This window comes from Oryctolagus cuniculus, chromosome 11, assembly GCF_964237555.1.
Source record: "Oryctolagus cuniculus chromosome 11, mOryCun1.1, whole genome shotgun sequence".
NCBI lineage: Eukaryota > Metazoa > Chordata > Mammalia > Lagomorpha > Leporidae > Oryctolagus > Oryctolagus cuniculus.
Window position 1 is genome coordinate 120,110,166 of NC_091442.1, and position 10,774 is coordinate 120,120,939.

Here is a 10,774-nt window from a genome sequence, read left to right on the forward strand (position 1 = left end):
CGGGAAGGCACTTCCATTTGTTGGTTCACTCTTCAGATGGCCACAGGGTCCAGGGTTGGGCCAGGCCAAAGCCAGGAGCTTTATCCAGGTCTCCCATGTGGGTATCAGGGGCCCAAACACTTGGGCTATCTTCCACTGCTTTTCCCAGGCCATTAGCAGGGAGTTAGATCAGAAGTAGAGCTGCTGGAACACAAACTGGAACCCATATGGGGTACTGTCACAAAGCACAATGCTAGCCCTCAGAGTCCCTTTTTTAAAAAACTCATTTTTGCTTCTTTACTGTACTTAGAAGGCAGAGAGAAGAGAGAGAGAGAGAGAATGAATATGAATCTTATCTACTTGTTCTCTCCCCAAATGCCCGCTACAGCTGGGGCTGGGCCAGCCCAAAGTCAACAGCTGGGACCACCATCCAGCTCTCCACAGGGATAGCAGGGCCCAACCCCTGGAGCCATCACCCTCCAAGGCCCTTTGGATTCCGCCTCCACTCCTCCCACTCTCCTCCTTCACCGTCTGTCTGCTGCGTAAGTCATCCTTCCTTGCTGAACTCTTCGACCTCTGACTTCTGATCCTCCCGAATTCACTGACTCTACATTTTCTGAATAATCACCCGTCAGGCGTGGAGTCACGCATGCTAAGTGCCAGATAATCAAACTTTTAGGAAGCAGGTACATTTCCTAAGAGACCAGTTTTTCCTGCAAACGAGATTCACAGCAATCAATCAGAAAAGGCCCAGTCTACCTGAGTCAGCACAATGAAGAAGTTACTTTAACTCTTACAAGAAAAATGACCTGCAGTGAAGTGATGTTAACCGATCTGCTTTCCCACTGTTTTTACTTGTTCCCACCTAAACAAAACCAACCATCCTGTAATGTCCAGATCATTCAAGAGAATGAGAATGAGATGTAAGCTCATCTTAGGATCACAAATAAAAGCTAGTTAGATCTTTAAACTAAATTAGTTATAATTTCCTTCTGACTCTTTGATTTAGAGTGGTGACCACAGTGGGGGTTGTGATCAAGTTTTGATGAACCTCATATTGCAAAAAATCCTATGAGATGGGTATTTCAAACAACTGAGATTCTAAATGATGTCTGATTCCCAAGCCTATGCTATTTCTACCAAAAGCAGGAAACTGCAACACACTACAGTTCAGCCCCGAGATAAAATGAACAAGGCACTGCAGAAGCAGGTGCAGGCGCTCGGGACCGGAGGCTCCAGTAACTCTGATCTAGGTTTTAAACGTTACTAGAAGTCTGCAGCAGGGGAAAAGAGAACAGCTTGGTCTTCTACAAAGGATGGAGAGAACACGGTACCACTCCTGGGAAGGCAAGGAGGTGGACATCGGTAAAGCAGAGCATGGAAGGGTGGGGACAGCGGGGAAGTATGGCCAGGATCACAACATCCTACATCAGAGGAGAGACCTTCATGCTGACGACTATGTGAAGCTGTGAAGCCACCACTGGACTTTAGGATTAACTTTTTCAAATATGTTTTATAAAGATTTAGGTTTCTGAGATAATAACCCAAGTGAAAAATGAGCAAAAGACACAGTAAAGGCAATTCAGACAAGAACATAAAAAGGTCCTTCAAAACATGGAAAAATGTTAAAACATTCATAATAAGAGAAATGCAAATTAATACTATATTACCAAGGCTGGTGCTGTGGTGTAGTGGGTAAAGCCACTGCCTGTAGTGGTGGCATCCAATATGGGCGCCAGTTCATCTCCTAGCTGCTCCACTTTCAATCCAGCTCTCTATTATGGCCTGGGAAAGCAGTAGAAGATGGCTCAAGTCCTTGGCCCCTGAACCCATGTGGGAGATTTGAAGAAGCTCCAGGCTCCTGGCTTCGGATCAGCACAGCTCCAGCCATTGCAGCCAACAGGGGAGTGAACCAGTGGATGGAAGATCGATCTCTCTCTCTGCCTCTCCTCTCTCTGTGTAACTCTTTCAAATAAATAAATAAATATTGGGCAAAGAAATAAATAAATATTTATATTTATAAATAGAAATTTATAAGTTTATTTATAATAAATATTAGGCAAATAAATATTTATTTGAAAGAGTTACACAGAGAGAGAGGCAGAGAGAGAGAGAGAGAGAGATCTTCCATCCGATGGTTCACGCCCCAATTGGCCTCAATGGCTGAGGCTGCACCAATCCGAAGCCAGGAGCTTCTTGCGGGTCTCCTACGTGGGTGCAGGGGCCCAAGGACTTGGGCCATCTTCTACTGCTTTTCCAGGCCACAGCAGAGAGCTGGATCGGAAGTGGAGCAGTCGGGTCTCGAACTGGCGACCATATGGGATGCTAGCGCTTCAGGCCAGAGCGTTAACTTGCTGCGTCACAGTGCCGGCCCCAATAAATAAGATCTTTTTAAAAAATACTGTATTGGCCGGCGCCGCGGCTCACTAGGCTAATCCTCCGCCTAGCGGCGCCGGCACACCGGGTTCTAGTCCCGGTTGGGGCGCCGGATTCTGTCCCGGTTGCCCCTCTTCCAGGCCAGCTCTCTGCTGTGGCCAGGGAGTGCGGTGGAGGATGGCCCAGGTGCTTGGGCCCTGCACCCCATGGGAGACCAGGAAAAGCACCTGGCTCCTGGCTCCTGCCATCGGATCAGCGCGGTGCGCCGGCCGCAGCACACCAGCCGCGGCGGCCATTGGAGGGTGAACCAACGGCAAGGGAGGACCTTTCTCTCTGTCTCTCTGTCTCACTGTCCACTCTGCCTGTCAAAAAATTAAAAAAAAAAATACTGTATTACCACTTCTCACCAAACTAGCAAAAATCCTGAATTTGAAAACATTCTTTTGGTGAAGCAGAAAAGAGACAGGTCCTTCTGTACATTCTGGTGGGAATATAAAATGATGCAACTACTATGGAGGAAAAACTGGCAGTAGTTAACAAAATTACACACTGGTTACATTCCGAATCCGAAATTCCACCTTTAGGAATCTAGGTCACTGACACATGTGCACACGTCAAATACACAACGATACCACTCATTAGATGGTTTTAAAAAATTTTGTGGCAGTGTTGTGGCACAGTGGGCTAAGTGGCCACTTGGGACACCTACATCCCATACTGGAGTGTGGTTCTGAGTCTCAGCTATAGCTCCCTCTGAAATGTCCTAGGGAGCAGAAGATAATGGCTTCAGTTCCTGCTCGGACATGGGAGACCCAGGTGGAGTTCCTGGCTCCTGGCTTCAGCTTGGTCCAGACAGCAATTGCGGTCATTTGGGGAATGAATCAGTGGATGGAAGGTCCAATCTCTCTCCCTGCCTCTCCATTTCTGTCATTCTTCCTTTCAAGTAAGTAAATCTTGATACTTACAATATCTCTATCAAGATAACAGAGCTCCAGTTGGATTTGCTGGATGCGGAACACTGCAGGAGGATGAAGAAGGGAAAACCAGCTCTGGGTCTTTGTTCCCAAACTTTCCTCCCCGTGAGGGAACCCTGTCAGGCTGTACCCTGTCAAAGGTGCTCACTAAACTTTCAAAGTTCCTTCTGGGAGCCTTCTGTGGGCAGTGCGGGGAGGAGCGGGAGGGCTAGAGACAGCCCACAGCTCATTCTTCCAATCCTTGTAACCCCTCTTCAGCCCTCTCCCACCTTTGGAACTAGCCCCCTTGTAAATAAATCTGCCTCAGATTGTCCTAATTTGAGAGCACCTGCTACCTGTTTCCTGTCAGGACACTGACTGACATAGGTGTAGAAGCAAGATTTCTGTTTAACTTTCTATGGTTTTGACCTTTAAATTGTGTGTATCCATTGCTTATTCTTTTTTTTTTTTTTTGACAGGAAGAGTGGAGAGAGAGAGAGAAAGAGAGAGACAGAGAGAAAGGTCTTCCTTTTCTGTTGGTTTACACCCCAAGTGGCTGCTATGGCCTGCGCACTGCGCCGATCCAAAGCCAGGAGCCAGGTGCTTCCTCCTGGTCTCCCATGGGGTGCAGGGCCCAAGGACCTGGGCCATCCTCCACTGTACTTCCTGGGCCACAGCAGAGAGCTAGACTGGAAGAGGAGCAACCGGGACAGAATCTGGCACCCCGACCAGGACTAGAACCCGGGGTGCCGGCACCGCAGACAGAGGATTAGCCTAGTGAGCCGTGGCGCCGGCCATGTTTATTCTTTAAAATGCCAGCTCTCTGCTGTGGCCAGGGAGTGCAGTGGAGGATGGCCCAAGTACTTGGGCCCTGCACCCCATGGGAGACCAGGAGAAGTACCTGGCTCCTGCCATCAGATCAGCGCGGTGCGCCGGCCACAGTGTGCCTGCCGCAGCAGCCATTGGAGGGTGAACCAATGGCAAAGGAAGACTTTTCTCTCTGTCTCTCTCTCTCACTGTCCACTCTGTCAAAAAACAACAACAACAACAACAACAACAATTTTTTTAAATCCTATAATTTAAAATCCTGTAAATGAAATAAATCAGAAATAAGTGAATTTAATATTAAATCGGTAACAGCCATAGCAAGGGACTTTGGATCAAGATGACTAGATCCAATGAAAAGATAACTATCACCACCCTCATCCAGAGTTAAACCTTAGCATAACTAACTATAAAACAACCAGGCAGGATGTGATTAGTGCAACAGTATCAGCTATAATGGAGTATAGCCAGAAATGTATAATCTATCAACTCTAAATAATAATGTGTCACTTAACAGGGATGTTTTGAAAATTGTGTCATTAGGCAGTTTTGTCACTGTGTGAACATCACAGACTATACTTGACACAAAACTATATAGTGTAGTTTACCACAGGGCTGGTGCCATGGCTCACTTAGCTAATCCTCCGCCTGCGGTGCTGGCATTCCATATGGGCGCTGGGTTCTAGTCCTGGCTGCTCCTCTTCCAGTCCAGCTCTCTGCTGTGGCCCAGGAAGGCAGTGGAGGATGGCCCTAGCGCTTGGGCCCCTGCACCTGCATGGGAGACCAGGAAGAGGCACCTGGCTCCTGGCTTCGGATGGGCACAGCACTGGCCATGGTGGCCATTTGGGGAGTGAACCAACGAAAAGAAGACCTTTCTCTTTCTCTCTCACAATCTAATTCTATCTGCCAAATAAATAAAATAGTGTAGTTTACCACACATTTGGTAAACTATATGACATGGCTTATTGCTCCTAGGTCTATGAACAAAAACACACACACACACACACACACACACACACAAACACACGATTAAATCAAGAATGGCAGAAAATGATGCAATCAAGAGGTATGATAGGCATGAGATGGATAAGGCTACTACCAAGGTAACACGGCATACTGTTGTACATTTGTTTTTTTAACAAGTAGGATGACTACCTGACAGGCACCACATCATAAGGCAGTGGGACATTTTCAGCTCCATTTTAATCTTATAAGACCATCACTGCATATTCAGCCTATCAACCACAAGTGTCAGTTATATGGCCCATGCCTCCTACCTTCCAATTCACAAAAATATATGGGATAGAGGAACAAACTAAATGACACCATAGGAAGCAACTAGATGAATCTAAATGTTCTGTAAGAAAACTTTCCCCATTTTTCAACATTTTTTATAAGATATATTTATTTATTTGAAAGTCAGAGTTACACAGAGAGGGAAGGGAGAGGAAGAATCTTCCATCCATTGGTGCAGTCCTCAAATGGCCGCAACGGCCAGTGCTTTGCTGATCCGAAGCCAGGAGCCAGGAGCTTCATCCAGGTCTCCCATGCGTGTGCAGGGCCCCAAGGACTTGGGCATCTTCTACGGCTTTCCAAGGCCATAGCAGGGAGCTGGATCAGAAGTGGAGCAGCTGGGTCTTGAACCGGCGTCCACATGGACTGCTGGAACTGCAGGTGGCAGCCTTACCCACTACGCCACAGTGCCAGTCCCTCAACATGTTACAGATAAACGGATTGTGCTATCTGGGATGGGGAATATCTGGCCCACAGTCCATGTATGGCCAGCAAAATCATTTGGTCTGGCCCTGCCAAGGTGACTGCATGTGGGACACAAAATCCAATATATCTATAGCCTTCTAATTTTTCAGCTGATAATTTTGTACGGCCCATGAATGTTAAACATACAAAAAAGCCTTTGGTAGAAAAAGATTCCCCATCCCTGTACAGAGACTGAATGGATGTAACAATACACAATATGTGGCTCTGGGTTGGCGCATGGTTTGCTAAAAGAACATTTTGTCAGCTGAGGAAATCTGAATTTGAGTTATGCATCAGATGAAGTGAATGTTTACCAAAAAAGATGAAGATAACTGCCCTCAAACAGTAAGTTAGAAAACAGTATGTACTATATTTCATGTTTTAAGTTTATACAGAAAAGCTTCTATAAAGCTATGTCCCAACATATTAAAGTAACTATGAATTCTGAATATTTTTACTTGATTTTTATTATTTGACAGAGTTATAGACAGTGAGAGAGAGAGACAGAAAGAATGGTCTTCCTTCCGTTGGTTCACTCCCCAAATGGCTGCCATGGACGGTGCTGCACCGATCCGAAGCCAGGAGCCAGGTGCCTCTTCCTGGTCTTCCATGGGGTGCAAGGCCCAAGCACTTGGGCAATCCTCCACTGCCTTTCCAGGCCACAGCAGAGAGCTGGACTGGAAGAGGAGCAACCAGGACTAGAACCTGGAGCCCCTATGGGATGCCAGCGCTGCAGGCGGAGGATTAACCAAGTGAGCCACGGCACTGGCCCCTACTTGATTATTTTCTAACTTTTTATAATGTATATATAAAGCTTTTGTAATAACAAATTTTAAAAAATTCAGCCATTATGGATGATGTAATAGAGAATTAGGAAAACACAGGGGAAAAGATCACCTGATAATCATGTCATCTTAAATTTGGTAAAGTATCTTTTACCATCAAGAAAATAAAAAAAAAAAAACTCTTTCTTATAAGAATAAATAAAGATGAGTCTTTACTGGGAGTAGCCTGGCACACAAATTTAAAGTATTCAGGGTAAGACTGAAGGTCGAGAATGCAGCTAAGAGGTTCCTGCATTAATTCAGGAAGAAATGATGAGTCTGAAATAAAGTGAATACAGTGGGAATACAGAGAAGAAACAGAATTATTGAGGAGGCAGAACTGGAATGACTGCTAACAGACTGGCTGTGATAGAAATTGTAAAGGATGAAGAAAACCATCAAGGTGGCAGTCATGAAACCCCAGGAGAAAAGTATTCTAAATTTAAGGACTAGTAAATGCTGACTTTGAAATGAAAATGAATTTGGTTTATGTAAGGAAGGCAAAAATAAAACAAAAAGCAATTATGGCACAAGCATGGTAAATGTAGCATAAGAGGGTATTGGACCACAAAAATATGCAGGGACCAGGTCATAAAGGGCGTTGTGGATCACAGTAAGAAATAAGCATTTTATTCTATGTGAAGGGGAAGCCGCTGAAGAGTTTTAAACTAGGGTGTGTTCAAATTTATAGATTTACATTTAACATTTGTTCTGGCTGCTATAAGAACAGATTGAGAGACAAGAATGAAAGCAGAGACATCAGTTAGGAGGTTACAGCAGTAGTTGAAATCAGCGTCCTAGCAGTTCTGACGATGTTACAGTAATGGAGAAAGCCAAGATGCTACTGGACTCAGGATGCAGAGGTAAAGCCACAGAATATACAGACTACTGGATGAGTGACACGGCGTACAGAAGAGGAAGGATGGGCATTTAACACAGGGTGAAGCCACCACTGAGACACCACACCCCATATCCAAGTGCCTGCTTCATGAGTCCTGGCTCCTCCACCATCCAGATTCCTGCCCATGTGCAACCTGGGAGGTGACAGATATTGCTCAAGTGCTTGGACACTCGGGAGCTCCAGGCTCCTGGCTTTGGCTGTAGCTGGCTGTGTGCATTTGGGGAGTGAACCTGCACTTGGAAGATCTACCTCTAAGCCTTCCAAATAAAATTAAAATAAATATGTAAATAAAAAGAATCAAATATTACTCATGGGCTTCTGGTCTGTAAAACTGAGTAAATGGGGGCCTGTGCTGCAGGCTAAGTCTCCGCCTGCAGCGCCAGCATCCCATATGAACACAGGTTCATGTCCCAGCTGCTCCTTTTCCAATTCAGCTCTCTGCTATGGCCTGGGAAAGCAGTGGAGGATGGCACAAGTCCTTGGGTCCCTGTACCCACATGGGAGACCTGGAAGAAGCTCCTGGCTCCTGGCTTTGGACTGGCCCAGCTCCAGCTGTTGTGGCCATTTGGAAAGTGAACCAGCAGATGGAAGACCTTTCTGTCTTCCTCTGTCGTAACTCTATCTCATAAATAAATTTACATTTTTTTTAAATGAGTGATTAGCGCCCCCTACTGTCCTGGTAAAGACCTATGAAGTAACAGGTTTATTTTTTTTGGTAAAGGTAGAGGAGAGGAAATGAACAACTCTTAGAGTCCAGGGGCCGGCACTGTGGCGTAGCGGGTAAAGCCGCTGCCTGCAGTGCTGGCATCCCATACGGGTGCCGGTTCAAGTCCTGGCTGTTTCACTTCTGATCCAGCTCTCTGCTGTGGCCTGGGAAAGCAGTACAAGATGGCCCAAGTCCTTGGGCCCCTGCACCCACATGGGAGACCTGAAAGAAGCTCCTGGCTCTGGATTGGCACAGCTCTGGCCGTTGCGGCCATTTAGGGAGTGAACCAGCGGATGGAAGACCTCTCTCTCTGTCTCTACCTCTCACTGTCTGTAACTCTACCTCTCAAATAAATAAATAATCTTAAAAAAATAAAATGAAAAGCCAAACAACACTTTGTGAAACTTTAAACAAAGAAAATAAATCACAAGGAGGCACGAGTGGGAGAAGCTATCCGGGAAGGTTGTCTAGAGGAGACAGCATTTGAGTTGGGCTCAAAGCATGAAGAATATTTGTTCTCAGATTTGTCAAAGACTATTTGTGGCACAGCCCTGGGCAGAATGTAGAGCCTGTCCAGGAAGGGGGTTTAAGGTTGGAATCCTGTTGCAGAGTGAGGAGTACTGAACTGAACCTTCTGAGAAGAAAAGTTAGACTCCGGGGGATTTTCAGCAGCAGCACACCGTAGGCAGGCCCCACTTGTGCTTTGCTTCCTGTCTCCTCAGCTCCCGCACGGTTATCATCTTTCTCTTTTGAATCATCACTTTCTCGCTCACTGAATAATCTTAGTTGGCATAAACACATGCATAATTAATGCTTAGAAAGCAATCTTGGGACTTGCTCGTGGAAATCGAGTACAGCACAGCGTTAATTGTAGAGTTTAGCAGCAAACACACTGATGCTTAATACAGAAGTCTCAGCTTTCCTATGCGACTATTTCATAATGAAGTTCTTGGGTAAAAAAAAAAAAATCCCCTGCACTTGCAGAGCTTCAAGGGGGAGAGATGGGTGACAAAAACGTTTACGGAATGCTAGAAAGGAGTCCATCTAAGGAAGCCCTGGTGGGGAACAGGCAGCACTGGCAGTGTTGTTAAACAGTGAGGGGAGGGCACGTGCCGAGGGACATGGTGGGTCACTTTCCAGCTCTCAGTCCTTGAAACACTTGACTCTGGACTATTTTTTTTAAGATCTATTTATTTATTTGAAAGGCAGAATTACAAAGAGACAGAGAGAGAGAGGAAGGGGAGAGGCCCATATAGGATGCCGGCACCACAGGCGGAGGATTAACCTACTGCGCCACAGCGCCGGCCCCTGGCCTTTCATTTTAATTAGCGTGTTATTATTATTATTTTTTTTGCATTCTATATACCCTAGGAACAGGGCTTAATCTTTGTCTCCTGCATATACACACACATATATATGCAATTTTGCTAAATCCAACTAAATGGAAAATATTAAAACTGAAAATTTTCCTCTACCCACAACAAACTAAAAACAAATCGAAAGATGCTGAATTTTGGTTGGTGTAACAAGAAGAAATTATTACAAAAAGAATGGCCACAGCTGGCATTTGTCCTAGATTACACTGCTGGTTGGGATACTCACACCCCGTCAGGGTGCCTGGGTTCGAGTCCTGACCGATACTGATTCCAACTTCCTGTTAATGCACACCCTGGGGGCAGCAGTGACGGTTAAAGCACCTGGGTCTCCCAACTACATGGAGACCTGGCTTCCACCCAGCCCGGCTGTGAGGGCATCTGGGAAGTGAGCCAGTGGGGAGGAGCTCTGTCTCTTCATCTCCCTCCTAGCTCCATCTCTTCAATAAAAACACAATTTTAAAAAGAATGACCAACTAAATTATGGTGAGAAATGATTAGCTTAATGTCTATTTAAAAGCGCCAGTAATTCTGAGACCAAAATAAATAAATAAAACCCACCAAATCTGACAGGTCCTCGAGTAGAGTGTCGCTAACTTAGACTGAGGCCGGTGTTGCGCAGAGGAATCACGGCCGCGAGCAGAGCCGGAGGCGAAGGCGGGAGAGCGGCCCCGACCCCAGCCTTGGGACGCCTGCTCCCAGGGACTGTCTCTGGCGCGGGGAGACGTCCTAAGCTCTGCTTCTGGAACGCCAGTCACATCTGTCCTAATGCACCTGCCCAGGTATCGCTTTTACAAGCGTAGTGGATCCAGCAACTGTGGGGAGTGTGTCCTAAGTCACGTGGGCTGTTTAAACCCACCAGTGCTGTAAGGGCTAAGGGGTGAGCTGATGGACCTCCAGACACTGTAGACACGTGGGCTGCCGCGAGCCGGCGGCTGCCGCTGGTGCCCTGCTCTGACGGAGGGCGCTCCCCCGCCCCGGGGTCCGTCACGCTAGGAGGCAACAGAAATCCCAGCAGTTCCACTGTGAGTCTAGGCCCGCACGCGCTTCACGTTCTGGTCACCCCACGCTAACTGCCC

General features: G+C 46.5%; 1 protein-coding gene across 4 annotated transcripts in view; it reads right to left on the reverse strand.

Moving 5' to 3' along the window:
• Positions 1-10,774, reverse strand: part of SMC1B (structural maintenance of chromosomes 1B) — an 80,003-nt gene that overhangs the window by 65,224 nt on the left and 4,005 nt on the right. Inside the window, exon 2 of one of the 4 annotated variants that reach the window (XM_070053031.1) lies at positions 10,257-10,510. The exons of the other annotated variants lie outside the window; for them this stretch is intronic. The gene's annotated coding sequence lies outside the window, so the exon portion shown is untranslated. The remainder of the gene's footprint in view (positions 1-10,256; positions 10,511-10,774) is intronic. 4 annotated transcript variants of the gene reach the window in all.